Raw genomic sequence first — 20,196 nt, 5'->3', positions numbered from 1 at the left:
GAGACTTCAGCACCTTATCCATTGGAAGGGATATTCCGTTGAGGATCGGTCGTGGGTTCCGGCCAGTTCGGTGCACGCTGATCGACTGGTGCGGGCTTTTCATGCCAGGTACCCTGAGAAACCTAGGGGTCCAGTGGCCCCCCCATTAAGAGGGGGTACTGTCATGGTTAGGACATGGTTAATGTCCTGTTCTCACAGGGTTAACTTTTGCCGGCCTCTCTTTGGATCTGGGAGGGGTATTTATACTCACTCCAAACTAGCATTCTCTGTCAGTTATACTGCTGTTCTGGTGTGTCTGACCCCTGGTGTGCGTGTACTCTGCGTTGTTTGTTTGCTTCCTGTGTATGACCCGGCTTGTTCCTTCACTCCGTACTCCGTCTCTCGTTTTGGTACCATTGTCTTTTCTGGTTCTGACCTCCTGGCTTGGCTATCGTTACTCCGTTACAGTTTACCCCTATTGTACCGTCTAATCCCAGTTCTGGTTTTCTGATCTACTGCTACGTCCTGAATATCCTGTTGTGAGTTCATTTTCCCCTTCACCATTGAGGTCTGATGAACTCCCTCTTCTGGTGAAGGTAGGTAGTGAGGCTGATTACCAAGCACCTGTGCAGGATGATGATGACTGGGTGACTGGAATTGCTGACTGGATATAAGGCAGCCGACGCCCTTCTGCCTTGCTGGTGATCTCTCTGAGGGATTCTAGGAGACCAGTCTGATTCCTGCTCCTCAAAAGCTAAGTTTTCTGCTCTGCTTTTTGCATTTGTGTCTTGGTTATGTTTTGCCTTGTTTTTCTGGATTTCTGCCATTCCCTGCTGGGGTGAGCTGAATTCCTTTTTGCTCTGTCTTCAGAAAATACCTGAGTACTGATATAGTCTTTTTGAAGCCTAGCGTCTTCAGGGCTTTTTTCCCTATCAGTCTGTTGGCTCTTGTTTTGATAGGGTTTTGGCGGATTGCAGACAGCAGCTTTTCTATACTTTCCTATTTAGTTAGCTTGGGCCCCATCATTTGCTCAGCCTATCTTTCTATCTGTGTGAGTGATTTTTCATCTTGCTTCACCGTCATTATATGTTGGGGGCTGCCTATTGTTTTGGGGTCTGCTCTGGGGCAGTTTAGATTTCCCTTTCTGTCTTTAGGCTATTTAGTTCTCCGGCTGTGATCGAGGGGTCTAGGGCACCGTAGGAACCCCCCACGGCTACTGCTAGTTGTTGTTGATAGGTTCAGGGGTCTGCAATCCGATAGCTGCCAACTTCTCTGGTTTTCTGGACTTAGCTAGTATTTCTCTTTTTGACTCATTCATAACAATATCCATTCTGTCTAATCCTTTGGTACTGTATTGCTATCTTGTGCTTTGACCTCAGCTTGATCTGGTTTCTGTCTCTGTCTATGCCCCTTGGTAACATTGTCCTGTAGTTACCTTTCTAGGAGTTTCCCTGCAGCTCCTAGCTCTGTGGAGCTTAGGCCACGCCCCCAGCAGTCACGTGCTTCAGGTCCTGGAGCATGCATTGTCACCACTGCTGCCCGCTCCGCAGGTATCTTTGTGCACAGTGTTTGTACTCAGGACATGTGCACTGGCTCAGTGAGCAAGTGCAGTGCGGTGTTCCTGACAGAAAGGAAAGACACTGTCTGCAATCGCGCAAAAAACCCTGCAAAAGTCCAACACGTCTGATGCACAAAAACACTGAAGTCGCACGACTTCGCCCCCACAATATCACCACTCTGGTATATTCTGAAAGCAAAGCAAAAAGAGACCAATATAACAGGGGACAAAACAAACTGGCACAAGCAGTAACATATGGGCGGTGACTCAGCACAGCCCCAGCCGGAGCTGGCTGACCCGCACAAAGCAGAGATAGACAAAACCAGATCAAATGCAAACAGAGTAGCAAATGAACCACTTAGCTGAACTTGCAGGGACAGAGCAGGAGACATCAGACCTCAGGAGGCACAGGAAGAAAATCACCAGCAGGGATAGAGGGAGTCGGCTGTCTTAAATCCCAATCTGAAACCCCAGATCTCCAATCGTCTTCCTCATTATCAGGTGGCAAGCCTCTGTCAATCAGATCAGCTCCACTACCTCCAGTAACCACCAGAGGGAGCCCATAAAGAGAACTCGCAACACCTCTGTCAATCTCACCAGCTCCACTACCTTCAGTAATCACCAAAGGGAAGCCAGAGAGAGAATTCACAACAGTACCCCCCCATTTGAGGAGGGGTCACCGAACCCTCATCCACGCCACCAGGCCGGTCAGGATGGGCCCGGTGAAAAGCACGAAACAATCTTTCGGCATGAATGTCAGAAGCAGAGACCCAAGAATTATCCTCCTGGCCATATCTCTTCCATTTGACCAAGTACTGGAGTCTCCGTCTAGCCAAACGAGAATCCAATATTTTCTCTACCTCATACTCCAAATTACCTTAACCAATACAGGGTCAGGAGGTGCCGCCATGGGAACTACTGGCTCTACAAACCTCTTCAACAAGGATTTATTAAACACGTTATGAATTTTAAAATGTAACTGGAAGAGCCAAACGGAAAGAAATGGGATTAAGGATTTCCAAACTCTTATAAGGTCCAATGAATCTTGGCTTGAATTTTGGAGACGCAACCTTCATAGGAATATTCTTTGAAGACAACCAAACCATATCACCCACTTTAAACCGGGGACCAATGGTCCTATGCCGGTTGGAAAACCGTTGGGCTTTTTCCTGAGAGTGGGACAACTTATCCACCACTTGGTCCCAAATCTGCTGCATTCTCTCTACCACAGAATCCACACTTGGGCAGGCCGAAGATTCCACCTGCCCTGAAGAACATCGAGGATGAAACCCAAAGTTACAGAAAAAGGGCAACATCAAAGTGGCAGAACTAGCCCTATTCTTTAGCGCAAATTCGGCCAAGGGCAAAAATGAGACCCAGTCATCCTGATCAGCAGATATCAAACATCTCATCTCTGGTTTGTTCTCAGTCTGCCCATTGGTCTGAGGATGAAATGCAGAGGAGAAAGATAACTGAACTCCCAGTTTGGAACAAAAAGCTCTCCAAAATCTGGAAACAAACTGGACTCCTCTGTCCGACACAATGTTCTCAGGAATCCCGTGCAATCGAACCACCTGTTGTAAAAATAAGGGCACCAACTCAGAAGAAGATGGCAACTTTGGGAGTGGTACAAGATGGACCATCTTAGAAAATCTATCACAGATCACCCAGATAACAGTCATCCTCTGAGAGACAGGAAGATCAGAGATAAAATCCATTGAGATATGAGTCCATGGCCTGCAGGGGCATCAACAACCCACTAGAACGAGAACAGGGCTTGGACCGAGAACAAGTCCCACAGGGCCACACAAAATTCCTGACATCACGAGATAAGGCAGGCCACCAAAAACACCGACTCACCAAATCTCTGGTACCAAAAATACCTGGATGACCAGCCAACGCAGAGCAATGGATTTCAGACATTACTCTTTTCCACCACTGGTAAGGGGCATAAAATTTTCCCATAGGGCAACGTTCAGGTGTGTCCTCCTGAAAGTCCTCCAGGGCACGTCTCAAATCGTGTGAGATGGCGGAAAGAACTACACCCTCATTTAGAATGGTAGTAGGCTTGGTCACATCAAGAGAATCCGCAAAGAAACTCCTAGAAAGGGCGTCCGCCTTAACATTCTTAGTGCCCGGAAGAAAAGAGACCACAAAATTAAAACGCGTGAAAAACAAGGCCCACCTAGCCTGTCTAGGATTCAAGCGTTTGGCTGATTCAAGATAAATCAAATTCTTGTGGTCGGTGAGGACCACAACTTGATGTCTAGCTCCCTCCTTCCAATGTCTCCACTCTTCAAATGCCCATTTCATGGCCAACAAATCCCGATTCCCCACATCATAGTTATGTTCAGATGGGGAGAATTTTCGAGAAAAGAAGGAACAGGGATTCATCATAGAAGTCACCGGATCTCTTTGAGAGATCTGTTTTCTCTCTTCCTTAGTGCCAGTCAGTGTGCCCATAATGCCAGCCACTGTGCCCTCAGTACCAGTCAGTGTGATCAGCAGTGCTAAATGGGTGCGACTGGGCGTGGCCATGGGTGTGACTAGTTGCGAAATGTATGTGGCCGGGGAGTGGCAGTCTTTGTCCCTCTTTCCCTTCTTCAAAACTTGGGAGGTATGATAGGGGCGGCTATGACCAGGGGATCTAGTTGCCCAATGGATAGCAGTTCTGCCAGGAATTCTGTCACCGTGCGTACAAAAGGGGACAGAGCTTTGGGAGGAGTACTGTACCTAAAAGCAATAAATAGGACTGAACTGAAATACTGGGCACAGCTCTGACTACATGTTATATAGTCGTGTTAATCTCCTCTCACTTCTTGTAACCTACAAGTGTACAAAGATATTATATAGTCACCATGTGACTAGTGGCCCTGTGTAACTTCAAATACCAGGGCTGAATTTTAGTCCCAGTCCGGCCCTGGGTTTACCGGTTACTACATAAGGTTCATGAAGATTTTCACCCATATCGCTAATTCGCTGCTGGAACTACTAAAGAGAGTGCCGTCTGGCTCAAAGAATCGAACTATCCAATAGGGAAGTAACCAGAAAGAAGCCTTCAGAGCCTTGAACATGGCTTTGACTGAGGTCCCAATACTCACCTATGTGGATTTCTTGCAACCCTTCATCCTTCACACCGATGGAAGTTTACAAGGCCTGGGGGCCATTCTATCGCAAATGCAAGAAGGGAAGGAACGAGTGATTGCCTATGCCAACAGGTCTCTTTACGGCTCGGAACGGAACCCGAACAATTACAGCTCCTTCAAGTTGGAATTGCTTTGGTAGGTGTGGGTGAGGACCGAAAAGTTTACAGAATACTTGTCGGGGTCCAAAGTCTTGGTGCGCACTGACAACAATCCCCTAACCCACCTGGAAAATGCAAAATTGGGGGTCTTGGAACAACAATGGGTGGCACACATGGCAAAGTATCGGTACAAGATCGCGTATCGGGCTGGAGCCGAGAACACACATGCTTATGTTCTGTCGAGAGTGACCCTTGAGCGGCCTGGACATGACCGAGATGAAGAGTTAGAGGCAGAAGAGATTCCTGGTTTTCAGGGCCTCGCTAAGTCATTGGTGGCAATGCAGGGACAGATCGGAGAGGTGTCTGGAGAACAGGTACTGGGACAACCTCAGGATGACTGGGTGGGGTTCCAGCAAGAAGATAAAGAACTTGCCCAGGTGAGACAGTGGGTGGCTCTGAAGCGACTTCCCAGTCGGTAGGAAAGAGACGCTCTGTCCCTGGAAACTCTGCAGATTCTGAGGCAGTGGGAGAGACTCCATTTGGAGGACAGCTTGTTGCATAGAAAAGTGTAGTTGATGCGGGAGATGGGGGTCACCTGGCAAGTGGGGCTTCCAGAGAAGTTGATCCGTGTAGTGGCTATGGAGCCCCATGAGAGAGTGTCTCACTTTGGTCCGGAGAAGACATTCCAGTCGTTACAGAAGCTGGTATATCAACCCCAATTGAAGACTGCAGTAGTGGAGGCCTGTCAGTGATGTTGGACCTGTGAACTAGCCAAACCTCCAGAGCAGAGAACCCCGACGCAGACCAACATGACTTCTGCCCCCTTAGAGTTATTGATGATTGATTACATAACCATGGGAACAGCTTATCTCGGGTATGAACATTGTCTGGTGATGACTGACCACTTTACCAATTTCGCTGTGGTGACTCCAACTCGGGATCAGACTGCTGAGTCTGCTGCGCAGGCCATTTGCCGAGACTTCATCCGGGTGTATGGTTGCCTGAAGAGGATCCATTCTGACCAAGGCACGTGGCTGAATTGGTCTGGGTGTACAACAATCGAGTGCACAGTACAACAGGATACACTCCGTATACCCTGCTGTTCGGGCGAAAGGGATGGGAAATTACAGAGCTGGAGTTGGATCCGGAAGAAGACTACCTATGGACGGGGGTGTCTTCCTGGGTCCGAGAACATCGACATCGGCTGCAGACTCTTCACCGGCTGGTGCAGACTAAGTTTTGGAAACTCCAACACCATGAAACTATGCCTATTCGAGGGACAGCTCTCAAGGCCGGAGATCGAGTGTTAGTTCGAGACAAGCGGCCCCAGGGCAAGTTGGAGCATTGGTGGGAAAAAACCCTGTATCGAGTGAAACGCCGAGTTGGGTCCGACGGGCCAGTGTATGAAGATCAGCCCGAACAGGAAGGAGCGCCTACCCAAATAGTCCACCACAGCATGTTGTGTCCTTGCTTGTCACAGGATCCTGAAGGAGAGAGTGCCGAACACTACCGAAACGCTCACCCCAACGGTTCCCGACTGTGATGAGGAAGAGACACTCGCTTCGTTCTCAGACTTGGATAATCCAACGTCCGCCAGCCCAGGGAAGTTGCGTAGGCCTGAAACCCCAGAGATGGCCGATTCATCAGATCAAGAAAAGCTCTCGTCCTCTACCACTCAACCTGAACTACGCCGTATGGAGCGGACAACAGCTGGAATACCTCCCACTCTTTATGAACAAGACCAGTTTATTTGGCAACGAATTATTCAATAAATGGGAAAATGTGAATGTCTGATGAAGGAACTGTCGCCTGTGGAATGGCAAGTTAAAGGAGGGTGGGAGTGTAAGGCGGAAGACCGGGCTGCGGGTACCTGCATCATGCCGGGTCCGGAACTGTCGAGGCTGCATCCAGTGTTGACGGGGGGAAAAGAATGGGGAACCAGACAGGTCCCATGACCCGGATAGAGGAGGCATGGCTAGGCCGGGCAGTGAGCAAGAAGGGCAGGAAACAGACAGTTTTCCTGCCAGCAGCAAGAGCGGGAGCAGGTGTGCGGCGCGCTTCACAGCGTGAGAGACAACGCGGAGTCATGTCCTGGCAGAGCTTACGTAAACACTCCTGTAAGTCAGTGAGTGTGCAGAGCGCCGCGCACCCGGCTAAGCAGAATGCAGTGCTTGCGCGGAGGAACGAGTGCCAGGTGCAAGACCATGAGGTGCATTCCCCATTGTTGACAAACGCGCAGCAGCACACGTGTTGGACAGAGACTAGTGCAGCGCTCCCCACTTTTGCTGCACAGATTTATGGACTAGGGGCTGAGCGGGCAAAACCGGTGACCGCCCATTGCCGCCAGAAACTGGACCGTGATTTGTGGATTTCACCTGAGAACACCGCTCCGGCCGTTGCTGGTACTCCAACTCCCATCAGACTGTGTGTGGATGAGAAAAAATCCTCCAAAAAATTCACATACAAACCAGACAGGCCTAAATGCATCTGCACTAATACAGGGTGCAGCAGACCCAAGTAAAATGGCAGCTGCACAGGTGCATAAACACCAAATGAAACAGCCAGCCTACAATCAGGGATTGGCCATGTGGTACACCAGTGCAGAAGAAATAATCCGCATGTGGCAGTGTTCACACAGGGAATGCAGGGCTGTTGGTTCACAACCTCTTAATAACACCATATATGTATTAGTGCAGATGCATTTAGGCCAGTCTGGTTTGTATCTGAATTTTATGGAGGATTTTTTCCTCCTTTTGAGGTTTTCATGTTAGAGTAGGACTGGCAAGTGTAAGGAACTGTGTGTGGATGAGGACCAGAGAAGACTACGATAAGTGCCGTTTAAATACCAGACTGCCGCGTTAATCCTATACTTCCCTTGTTTACAGTTTATTGTTTACTAACTCCCTGCGAGGAGACCAATTCCATTCTTTTTGCTAAAAATTAAATAACATTGTTATACAGCATTGTTCTGCAATCCCTAGGTTACTGCGTTCCCGTACCTGCTTACATGTGTGTCCACCTCCGTGTGTGTGTGACCGCCTCCGTGTGTGTGTGTGACCACCTCCGTGTGTGTGTGTGACCACCTCCGTGTGTGTGTGACCACCTCCGTGTGTTTGTGACCACCTCAGTGTGTGTGTGACCGCCTCAGTGTCTGGTCGCCTCCGTGTATGTGCGACCACCTCCGTGTGTGACCACCTCCGTGTGACCGCCTTTGTGTCTGGTCGCCTCCGTGTATGTGCGACCACCTCCGTGTGTGTGACCACCTCTGTGTCTGGTCGCCTCCGTGTATGTGCGACCACCTCCGTGTGTCTGGTCGCCTCCGTGTGTGTGACCGCCTCCGTGTGTGTGACCGCCTCCTTCTGACCGCCACCGTGTCTGGTCGCCTTCGTGTGTGACCACCTCCGTGTCTGGTCGCCTGTGTGTGTGACCACCTCCGTGTGTGTGTGACCGCCTCCGTGTGTGTGTGACCGCCACCGTGTGTGTGTGACCGCCACCGTGTGTGTGTGAACGCAACCGTGTGTGTGTGACCGCAACCGTGTGTGTGTGACCGCCACCGTGTGTGTGACCACCTCCGTATCTGGTCACCTCCGTGTGTGTGTGTGACCGCCTCCGTGTCTGGTCGCCTCCGTGTGTGTGTGTGTGACCGCCTCCGTGTCTGGTCGCCTCTGTGTGTGTGTGACCGCCTCCGTGTGTGTGTGACCGCCTCCATGTCTGGTCGCCTCCATGTGTGACCACCTCCGTGTCTGGTCACCTCCGTGTGTGTGTGTGACCGCCACCGTGTCTGGTCGCCTCCGTGTGTGTGACCGCCTCCGTGTGTGTGTGGCCGCCACCGTGTCTGGTCGCCTCTGTGTGTGTGACCACCTCCGTGTCTGGTCACCTCCGTGTGTGTGTGTGTGACCGCCTCCGTGTCTGGTCGAATCCGTGTGTATGTGACCGCCTCCGTGTCTGGTTGACTCCGTGTGTGTGACCGCCTCCGTGTCTGGTCGCCTCCGTGTGTGTGACCGCCTCCGTGTGTGTGTGACCGCCTCAGTGTCTGGTCGCCTGCGTGTGTGTGTGTGACCACCTCCGTGTCTGGTTGCATCCGTGTGTGTGTGACCGCCGTGTGTGTGTGAACGCAACCGTGTGTGTGTGACCGCCACCGTGTGTGTGACCACCTCCGTGTCTGGTCACCTCCGTGTGGGTGTGACCGCCTCCGTGTCTGGTCGCCTCCGTGTGTGTGACCGCCTCCGTGTCTGGTCGCCTCTGTGTGTGTGTGACCGCCTCCGTGTGTGTGTGACCGCCTCCATGTCTGTTCGCCTCCGTGTGTGACCACCTCCGTGTCTGGTCACCTCCGTGTGTGTGTGTGACCACCACCGTGTCTGGTCGCCTCCGTGTGTGTGACCGCCTCCGTGTGTGTGACCGCCACCGTGTGTGTGTGACCGCCACCGTGTCTGGTCGCCTCAGTGTGTGTGACCACCTCCGTGTCTGGTCACCTCCGTGTGTGTGACCGCCTCCGTGTCTGGTTGCCTCCGTGTGTGTGTGTGACCGCCACCGTGTCTGGTCGCCTCAGTGTGTGTGACCACCTCCGTGTCTGGTCACCTCCGTGTGTGTGACCGCCTCCGTGTCTGGTCGCCTCCGTGTGTGTGTGTGACCGCCACCGTGTCTGGTCACCTCCGTGTGTGTGACCACCTCTGTGTCTGGTCACCTCCGTGTGTGTGTGACCGCCTCCGTGTCTGGTCGACTCCGTGTGTGTGTGACCGTCTCCATGTCTGGTCGCCTCCGTGTGTGTGTGACCGCCTCCGTGTCTGGTCACCTCCGTGTGTGTGTGACCGCCTCCGTGTCTGGTCGGCTCCGTGTGTGTGTATGACCACCTCCGTGTCTGGTCGCCTCCGTGTGTGTGTGACCGCCACTGTGTCTGGTCGCCTCCGTGTGTGTGTGACCACCTCTGTGCCTGGTTGCCTCCATGTATGTGTGACCTCCTCCGTGTGTGGTCACCACCGTGTGTGTGACCGCCTCCATGTCTGGTCGCCTCCGTGTGTGTGTGTGACCGTCTCCGTGTCTGGTCGCCTCCGTGTGTGTGTATGACCACCTCCGTGTCTGGTCGCCTCCGTGTGTGTGTAACCACCTCCGTGTCTGGTTGTCTCAGTGTATGTGCGACCGCCTCCGTGTGTGTGTGACCGCCTCCGTGTCTGGTCACCTCAGTGTGTGTGACCGCCTCCGTGTCTGGTTGCCTCCGTGTGTGTGACCGCCTCCGTGTCTGGTCGCGTCCGTGTGTGTGACCGCCTCCGTGTGTGTGTGTATGACCACCTCCGTGTCTGGTCGCCTCCGTGCGTGTGTATGACCACCTCCGTGTCTGGTTGCGTCCGTGTAAGTGCGACCGCCTCCGTGTGTGTGTGACCGCCTCCGTATCTGGTCACCTCCGTGTGTGTGACCGCCTCTGTGTCTGGTCGCCTCCGTGTGTGTGTGACCGCCTCCGTGTCTGGTCGCCTCCGTGTGTGTGTGACCGCCTCCGTGTCTGGTCGCCTCCGTGTGTGTGTGACCGCCTCCGTGTCTGGTCGCCTCCGTGTGTGTGTGACCGCCTCCGTGTCTGGTCGCCTCCGTGTGTGTGTGACCGCCTCCGTGTCTGGTCGCCTCCGTGTGTGTGTGACCGCCTCCGTGTCTGGTCGCCTCCATGTGTATGACCGCCTCCGTGTGTGTGTGACCGCCACTGTGTCTGGTCGCCTCCGTGTGTGTGTGACCACCTCCGTGTCTGGTTGCCTCCGTGTGTGTGTGATCGCCTCCGTGTGTGTGACCGCCTCCGTGTGTGGTCACTACCGTGTGTGTGACCGCCTCCATGTCTGGTCGCCTCCGTGTGTGTGTGACCGCCTCCGTGTGTGTGTATTACCACCTCCGTGTCTGGTCACCTCCGTGTGACCACCTCCGTGTCTGGTTGTCTCCGTGTGTGTGACCGCCTCCGTGTGTGTGTGTATGACCACCTCCGTGTCTGGTCGCCTCCGTGTGTGTGACCGCCACTGTGTCTGGTCGCCTCCGTGTGTGTGTGTGACCACTTCCGTGTGTGTGTGTGTATGACCACCTCCGTGTCTGGTCGCCTCCGTGTGTGTGTATGACCACCTCCGTGTCTGGTCGCCTCCGTGTGTGTGTATGACCACGTCCGTGTCTGGTTGCCTCCGTGTGTGTGTGACCGCCTCCGTGTGTGTGTGTGACCGCCACCGTGTCTGGTCGCCTCAGTGTGTGTGACCACCTCCGTGTCTGGTCACCTCCGTGTGTGTGTGACCGCCTCCGTGTCTGGTCGCCTCCGTGTGTGTGTGATCGCCTCAGTGTCTGGTCACCTCCGCGTGTGTGTATGACCACCTCCGTGTCTGGTCGCCTCCGTGTGTGTGACCACCTCCGTGTCTGGTTGTCTCCGTGTATGTGCGACCGCCTCCGTGTGTGTGTGACCGCCTCCGTGTCTGGTCACCTCAGTGTGTGTGACCGCCTCCGTGTCTGGTTGCCTCCGTGTGTGTGTGTGACCGCCTCCGTGTCTGGTCGCCTCCGTGTGTGTGACCGCCTCCGTGTGTGTGTGTATGACCACCTCCGTGTCTGGTCGCCTCCGTGTGTGTGTATGACCACCTCCGTGTCTGGTTGCCTCCGTGTATGTGCGACTGCCTCCGTGTGTGTGTGACCGCCTCCGTGTCTGGTCACCTCCGTGTGTGTGACCGCCTTCGTGTGTGTGTATGACCACCTCCGTGTCTGGTCGCCTCCGTGTGTGTGTATGACCACCTCCGTGTCTCTGTTACCGCCTCCGTGTGTGTGTGACCGCCACCGTGTCTGGTCACCTCCGTGTGTGTGTGACCGCCTCCGTATCTGGTCGCCTCCGTGTGTGTGACCGCCACTGTATCTGGTCGCCTCCGTGTGTGTGTGTGACCACCTCCGTGTCTGGTTGCCTCCGTGTATGTGCGACCGCCTCCGTGTGTGTGACCGCCTCTGTGTGTGTGTGATCGCCTCCGTGTCTGGTCACCTCCGTGTGTGTGACCGCCTCCGTGTTTGGTTGCCTCCATGTGTGTGTGACTGCCTCCATGTCTGGTCGCCTCCGTGTGTGTGTATGACCACCTCCGTGTCTGGTCGCCTCCGTGTGTGTATGACCACCTCCGTGTCTGGTTGTCTCCGTGTATGTGCGACCGCCTCCGTGTGTGTGTGAACGCCTCCGTGTCTGGTCACCTCAGTGTGTGTGACCGCCTCCGTGTCTGGTTGCCTCCGTGTGTGTGTGACCGCCTCAGTGTCTGGTCGCCTCCGTGTGTGTGTGTATGACCACCTCCGTGTCTGGTTGCCTCCGTGTATGTGCAACCGCCTCCGTGTCTGGTCACCTCCGTGTGTGTGACCGCCTCCGTGTCTGGTCGCCTCCGTGTGTGTGTGACCGCCACCGTGTCTGGTCGCCTCTGTGTGTGTGACCACCTCCGTGTCTGGTCACCTCCGTGTGTGTGTGACCGCCTCCGTGTCTGGTCGCCTCCGTGTGTGTGACCGCCACCGTGTCTGGTCGCCTCTGTGTGTGTGACCACCTCCGTGTCTGGTCACCTCCGTGTGTGTGTGACCACCTCCGTGTCTGGTCGCCTCCGTGTGTGTGTGACCGCCTCCGTGTCTGGTCGCCTCCGTGTGTGTGTGACCGACCGCCTCCGTGTCTGGTCGCCTCCGTGTGTGTGTGACCGCCTCCGTATCTGGTCGCCTCAGTGTGAGTGTGACCGCCTCCGTGTGTGTGTGACCGCCTCCGTGTCTCGTAGCCTCCGTGTGTGTATGACCACCTCCGTGTCTGGTCGCCTCCGTGTGTGTGTGTGACCTCCACTGTATCTGGTCGCCTCCGTGTGTGTGTGTGACCACCTCTGTGTCTGGTTGCCTCCGTGTATGTGTGACCGCCTCCGTGTGTGTGTGATCGCCTCCGTGTCTGGTCACCTCCGTGTGTGTGACCGCCTCCGTGTTTGGTTGCTTCCGTGTGTGTGACCGCCTCCGTGTCTGGTCGCCTCCGTGTGTTTGACAGCCTCCGTGTGTGTGTATGACCACCTCCGTGTCTGGTCGCCTCCGTGTGTGTGTATGACCACCTCCGTGTCTGGTTGCCTCCGTGTATGTGCGACCGCCTCCGTGTGTGTGACCGCCACCGTGTCTGGTCGCCTCCGTGTGTGTGTGACCGCCTCCGTGTCTGGTCACCTCCGTGTGTGCGACCGCCTCCGTGTGTGTGTGACTGCCTCCATGTCTGGTCGCCTCCGTGTGTGAGACCGCCTCCGTGTGTGTGTATGACCACTTCCGTGTCTGGTCGCCTCCGTGTGTGTGTGTATGACCACCTCCGTGTCTGGTCGCCTCCGTGTGTGTGTGTATGACCACCTCCGTGTCTGGTTGCCTCCGTGTATGTGCGACCGCCTCCGTGTGTGTGACCGCCACCGTGTCTGGTCGCCTCCGTGTGTGTGTGACCGCCTCCGTGTGTGTGTATGACCACTTCTGTGTCTGGTCGCCTCCGTGTGTGTGTGTATGACCACCTCCGTGTCTGGTTGCCTCCGTGTATGTGCGACCGCCTCTGCGTGTGTGACCGCCACTGTGTCTGGTCGCCTCCGTGTGTGTGTGACCGCCTCCGTGTCTGGTCGCCTCTGTGTGTGACCACCTCTGTGTCTGGTCGCCTCCGTGTGTGTGTGTGACCACCTCCGTGTCTGGTCGCCTCCGTGTATGTGTGACCACCTCCGTGTGTATGTGACCGACTCTGTGTCTGGTTGCCTCCATGTGTGTGTGTGACCACCTCCGTGTCTGGTTGCCTCCGTGTATGTGTGACCACCTCCGTGTGTGTGTGACCGCCTCCGTGTCTGGTCGCCTCTGTGTATGTGTGACCAACTCCGTGTGTGTGTGACCACCTCCGTGTGTGTGTGACCACCTCCGTGTCTGGTCGCCTCTGTGTATGTGTGACCACCTCCGTGTGTGTGTGACCACCTCCATGTGTGTGTGACCGCCTCCGTGTCTGGTTGCCTCCGTGTGTGTGTGACCACCTCCGTGTCTGGTCGCCTCTGTGTATGTGTGACCACCTCCGTGTGTGTGTGACCGCCTCCGTATGTGTGTGACCACCTCCGTGTCTGGTCGCCTCCGTGTATGTGTGACCACCTCCGTGTATGTGTGACCACCTCCGTGTGTGTGTGACCGCCTCCGTGTCTGGTCGACTCTGTGTATGTGTGACCACCTCCGTGTGTGTGTGACCGCCTCCGTGTCTGGTCGCCTCCGTGTATGTGTGACCGCCTCCGTGTCTGGTCGCCTCTGTGTATGTGTGACCACCTCCGTGTATGTGTGACCGCCTCCGTGTCTGGTCGCCTCCGTGTATGTGTGACCACCTCCGTGTATGTGTGACCACCTCCGTGTGTGTGTGACCGCCTCCGTGTCTGGTCGCCTCTGTGTATGTGTGACCACCTCCGTGTGTGTGTTACCACCTCCGTGTCTGGTTGCCTCCGTGTATGTGCGACCGCCTCCGCGTGTGTGACCGCCACTGTGTCTGGTCGCCTCCGTGTGTGTGTGACCGCCTCCGTGTCTGGTCGCCTCTGTGTGTGTGACCGCCTCCGTGTCTGGTCACCTCCGTGTGTGCGACCGCCTCCGTGTGTGTGTGACTGCCTCCATGTCTGGTCGCCTCCGTGTGTGAGACCGCCTCCGTGTGTGTGTATGACCACTTCCGTGTCTGGTCGCCTCCGTGTGTGTGTGTATGACCACCTCCGTGTCTGGTCGCCTCCGTGTGTGTATGACCACCTCCGTGTCTGGTTGCCTCCGTGTATGTGCGACCGCCTCCGTGTGTGTGACCGCCACCGTGTCTGGTCGCCTCCGTGTGTGTGTGACCGCCTCCGTGTGTGTGTATGACCACTTCCGTGTCTGGTCGCCTCCGTGTGTGTGTGTATGACCACCTCCGTGTCTGGTTGCCTCCGTGTATGTGCGACCGCCTCCGCGTGTGTGACCGCCACTGTGTCTGGTCGCCTCCGTGTCTGGTCGCCTCTGTGTGTGACCACCTCTGTGTCTGGTCGCCTCCGTGTGTGTGTGTGACCACCTCCGTGTCTGGTCGCCTCCGTGTATGTGTGACCACCTCCGTGTGTATGTGACCGACTCTGTGTCTGGTTGCCTCCATGTGTGTGTGTGACCACCTCCGTGTCTGGTTGCCTCCGTGTATGTGTGACCACCTCCGTGTGTGTGTGACCGCCTCCGTGTCTGGTCGCCTCTGTGTATGTGTGACCACCTCCGTGTGTGTGTGACCACCTCCGTGTCTGGTCGCCTCTGTGTATGTGTGACCACCTCCGTGTGTGTGTGACCACCTCCATGTGTGTGTGACCGCCTCCGTGTCTGGTTGCCTCCATGTGTGTGTGTGACCACCTCCGTGTCTGGTCGCCTCTGTGTATGTGTGACCACCTCCGTGTGTGTGTGACCGCCTCCGTATGTGTGTGACCACCTCCGTGTCTGGTCGCCTCCGTGTATGTGTGACCACCTCCGTGTATGTGTGACCACCTCCGTGTATGTGTGACCGCCTCCGTGTCTGGTCGCCTCTGTGTATGTGTGACCACCTCCGTGTGTGTGTGACCGCCTCCGTGTCTGGTCGCCTCCGTGTATGTGTGACCGCCTCCGTGTCTGGTCGCCTCTGTGTATGTGTGACCACCTCCGTGTATGTGTGACCGCCTCCGTGTCTGGTCGCCTCCGTGTATGTGTGACCACCTCCGTGTATGTGTGACCACCTCCGTGTATGTGTGACCACCTCCGTGTGTGTGTGACCGCCTCCGTGTCTGGTCGCCTCTGTGTATGTGTGACCACCTCCGTGTGTGTGTTACCACCTCCGTGTCTGGTTGCCTCCGTGTATGTGCGACCGCCTCCGCGTGTGTGACCGCCACTGTGTCTGGTCGCCTCCGTGTGTGTGTGTGACAGCCTCCGTGTCTGGTCGCCTCTGTGTGTGACCACCTCTGTGTATGGTCGCCTCCGTGTGTGTGTGTGACCACCTCCGTGTCTGGTCGCCTCCGTGTATGTGTGACCACCTCCGTGTGTATGTGACCGACTCCGTGTCTGGTTGCCTCCATGTGTGTGTGTGACCACCTCCGTGTCTGGTTGCCTCCGTGTATGTGTGACCACCTCCGTGTGTGTGTGACCGCCTCCGTGTCTGGTCGCCTCTGTGTATGTGTGACCACCTCCGTGTGTGTGACCACCTCCGTGTGTGACCACCTCCGTGTCTGGTCGCCTCTGTGTATGTGTGACCACCTCCGTGTGTGTGTGACCACCTCCGTGTGTGACCGCCTCCGTGTCTGGTTGCCTCCATGTGTGTGTGTGACCACCTCCGTGTCTGGTCGCCTCTGTGTACGTGTGACCACCTCCGTGTGTGTGTGACCGCCTCCGTATGTGTGTGACCACCTCCGTGTCTGGTCGCCTCCGTGTATGTGTGACCACCTCCGTGTATGTGTGACCACCTCCGTGTGTGTGTGACCGCCTCCGTGTCTGGTCGCCTCTGTGTGTGTGACCGCCACCGTGTCTGGTCGCCTCCGTGTGTGTGTGACCGCCTCCGTGTCTGGTCACCTCCGTGTGTGCGACCGCCTCCGTGTGTGTGTGACTGCCTCCATGTCTGGTCGCCTCCGTGTGTGAGACCGCCTCCGTGTGTGTGTATGACCACTTCCGTGTCTGGTCGCCTCCGTGTGTGTGTGTATGACCACCTCCGTGTCTGGTCGCCTCCGTGTGTGTATGACCACCTCCGTGTCTGGTTGCCTCCGTGTATGTGCGACCGCCTCCGTGTGTGTGACCGCCACCGTGTCTGGTCGCCTCCGTTTGTGTGTGACCGCCTCCGTGTGTGTGTATGACCACTTCCGTGTCTGGTCGCCTCCGTGTGTGTGTGTATGACCACCTCCGTGTCTGGTTGCCTCCGTGTATGTGCGACCGCCTCCGCGTGTGTGACCGCCACTGTGTCTGGTCGCCTCCGTGTGTGTGTGACCGCCTCCGTGTCTGGTCGCCTCTGTGTGTGACCACCTCTGTGTCTGGTCGCCTCCGTGTGTGTGTGTGACCACCTCCGTGTCTGGTCGCCTCCGTGTATGTGTGACCACCTCCGTATGTGACCGACTCTGTGTCTGGTTGCCTCCATGTGTGTGTGTGACCACCTCCGTGTCTGGTTGCCTCCGTGTATGTGTGACCACCTCCGTGTGTGTGTGACCGCCTCTGTGTCTGGTCGCCTCTGTGTATGTGTGACCACCTCCTTGTGTGTGTGACCACCTCCGTGTGTGTGTGACCACCTCCGTGTCTGGTCGCCTCTGTGTATGTGTGACCACCTCCGTGTGTGTGTGACCACCTCCATGTGTGTGTGACCGCCTCCGTGTCTGGTTGCCTCCATGTGTGTGTGTGACCACCTCCGTGTCTGGTCGCCTCTGTGTATGTGTGACCACCTCCGTGTGTGTGTGACCGCCTCCGTATGTGTGTGACCACCTCCGTGTCTGGTCGCCTCCGTGTATGTGTGACCACCTCCGTGTATGTGTGACCACCTCCGTGTGTGTGTGACCGCCTCCGTGTCTGGTCGCCTCTGTGTATGTGTGACCACCTCCGTGTGTGTGTGACCGCCTCCGTGTCTGGTCGCCTCCGTGTATGTGTGACCGCCTCCGTGTCTGGTCGCCTCTGTGTATGTGTGACCACCTCCGTGTATGTGTGACCGCCTCCGTGTCTGGTCGCCTCCGTGTATGTGTGACCACCTCCGTGTATGTGTGACCACCTCCGTGTGTGTGTGACCGCCTCCGTGTCTGGTCGCCTCTGTGTATGTGTGACCACCTCCGTGTGTGTGTTACCACCTCCGTGTCTGGTTGCCTCCGTGTATGTGCGACCGCCTCCGCGTGTGTGACCGCCACTGTGTCTGGTCGCCTCCGTGTGTGTGTGACAGCCTCCGTGTCTGGTCGCCTCTGTGTGTGACCACCTCTGTGTCTGGTCGCCTCCGTGTGTGTGTGTGACCACCTCCGTGTCTGGTCGCCTCCGTGTATGTGTGACCACCTCCGTGTGTATGTGACCGACTCCGTGTCTGGTTGCCTCCATGTGTGTGTGTGACCACCTCCGTGTCTGGTTGCCTCCGTGTATGTGTGACCACCTCCGTGTGTGTGTGACCGCCTCCGTGTCTGGTCGCCTCTGTGTATGTGTGACCACCTCCGTGTGTGTGACCACCTCCGTGTGTGTGTGACCACCTCCGTGTCTGGTCGCCTCTGTGTATGTGTGACCACCTCCGTGTGTGTGTGACCACCTCCGTGTGTGACCGCCTCCGTGTCTGGTTGCCTCCATGTGTGTGTGTGACCACCTCCGTGTCTGGTCGCCTCTGTGTACGTGTGACCACCTCCGTGTGTGTGTGACCGCCTCCGTATGTGTGTGACCACCTCCGTGTCTGGTCGCCTCCGTGTATGTGTGACCACCTCCGTGTATGTGTGACCACCTCCGTGTGTGTGTGACCGCCTCCGTGTCTGGTCGCCTCTGTGTATGTGTGACCACCTCCGTGTATGTGTGACCACCTCCGTGTGTGTGTGACCGCCTCCGTGTCTGGTCGCCTCCGTGTATGTGTGACCGCCTCCGTGTCTGGTCGCCTCTGTGTATGTGTGACCACCTCAGTGTATGTGTGACCGCCTCCGTGTCTGGTCGCCTCTGTGTATGTGTGACCACCTCCGTGTATGTGTGACCACCTCCGTGTGTGTGTGACCGCCTCCGTGTCTGGTCGCCTCTGTGTATGTGTGACCACCTCCGTGTATGTGACCACCTCCGTGTGTGTGTGACCGCCTCCGTGTCTGGTCGCCTCTGTGTATGTGTGACCACCTCCGTGTATGTGTGACCACCTCCGTGTGTGTGTGACCGCCTCCGTGTCTGGTCGCCTCCGTGTGTGTGTGACCACCTCCGTGTCTGGTCGCCTCCGTGTATGTGTGACCGCCTCCGTGTCTGGTCGCCTCTGTGTATGTGTGACCACCTCCGTGTATGTCTGACCACCTCCGTGTCTGGTCGCCTCTGTGTATGTGTGACCACCTCCGTGTATGTGTGACCGCCTCCGTGTCTGGTCGCCTCTGTGTATGTGTGACCACCTCCGTGTGTGTGTGACCGCCTCCGTGTCTGGTCGCCTCTGTGTATGTGTGACCACCTCCGTGTGTTTGTGACCACCTCCGTGTCTGGTCGCCTCCGTGTATGTGTGACCACCTCCGTGTATGTGTGACCACCTTCGTGTGTGTGTGACCACCTCCGTGTCTGGTCGCCTCTGTGTATGTGTGACCACCTCCGTGTATGTGTGACCACCTCCGTGTGTGTGTGACCGCCTCTGTGTCTGGTCCCCTCCGTGTATGTGTGACCGCCTCCGTGTCTGGTCGCCTCTGTGTATGTGTGACCACCTCTGTGTATGTGTGACCGCCTCCGTGTCTGGTCGCCTCTGTGTATGTGTGACCACCTCCGTGTATGTGTGACCACCTCCGTGTGTGTGTGTGACCGCCTCCGTGTCTGGTCGCCTCCGTGTGTGTGTGACCACCTCCGTGTCTGGTCGCCTCCGTGTGTGTGTGACCACCTCCGTGTCTGGTCGCCTCCGTGTATGTGTGACCGCCTCCGTGTCTGGTCGCCTCTGTGTATGTGTGACCACCTCCGTGTATGTGTGACCACCTCCGTGTCTGGTCGCCTCTGTGTATGTGTGACCACCTCCGTGTATGTGTGACCGCCTCCGTGTTTGGTCGCCTCTGTGTATGTGTGACCACCTCCGTGTATGTGTGACCACCTCCGTGTGTGTGTGACCGCCTCCGTGTCTGGTCGCCTCTGTGTATGTGTGACCACCTCCGTGTGTGTGTGACCGCCTCCATGTCTGGTCGCCTCTGTGTATGTGTGACCACCTCCGTGTGTGTGTGACCGCCTCCGTGTCTGGTCGCCTCTGTGTATGTGTGACCACCTCCGTGTATGTGTGACCACCTCCGTGTCTGGTCGCCTCTGTGTATGTGTGACCACCTCCGTGTGTGTGTGACCACCTCCGTGTCTGGTCGCCTCCGTGTGTGTGTGACCGTCTCCGTGTCTGGTCGCCTCTGTGTATGTGTGACCACCTCCGTGTGTGTGTGACCGCCTCCGTGTCTGGTCGCCTCCGTGTGTGTGTGACCACCTCCGTGTCTGGTCGCCTCCGTGTATGTGTGACCGCCTCCGTGTCTGGTCGCCTCTGTGTATGTGTGACCACCTCCGTGTATGTGTGACCACCTCCGTGTCTGGTTGCCTCTGTGTATGTGTGACCACCTCCGTGTATGTGTGACCGCCTCCGTGTCTGGTCGCCTCTGTGTATGTGTGACCACCTCCGTGTATGTGTGACCACCTCCGTGTGTGTGTGACCGCCTCCGTGTCTGGTCGCCTCTGTGTATGTGTGACCACCTCCGTGTGTGTGTGACCGCCTCCGTGTCTGGTCGCCTCTGTGTATGTGTGACCACCTCCGTGTGTGTGTGACCACCTCCGTGTC

At 56.4% G+C, this 20,196-nt stretch overlaps 1 protein-coding gene across 4 annotated transcripts in view; it reads right to left on the bottom strand.

Moving 5' to 3' along the window:
• JMJD7 (jumonji domain containing 7) overlaps nt 1-20,196 on the bottom strand; it is a 70,896-nt gene that overhangs the window by 15,816 nt on the left and 34,884 nt on the right. The gene's annotated exons all lie outside the window — the stretch shown is intronic.

This window comes from Dendrobates tinctorius, unplaced genomic scaffold (assembly GCF_039654945.1).
Source record: "Dendrobates tinctorius isolate UK_male_01 unplaced genomic scaffold, ASM3965494v1 ptg000010l, whole genome shotgun sequence".
NCBI lineage: Eukaryota > Metazoa > Chordata > Amphibia > Anura > Dendrobatidae > Dendrobates > Dendrobates tinctorius.
Note: the sequence above shows the minus strand (reverse complement) of the source record. Positions and strands in the feature narration are given on the sequence as shown.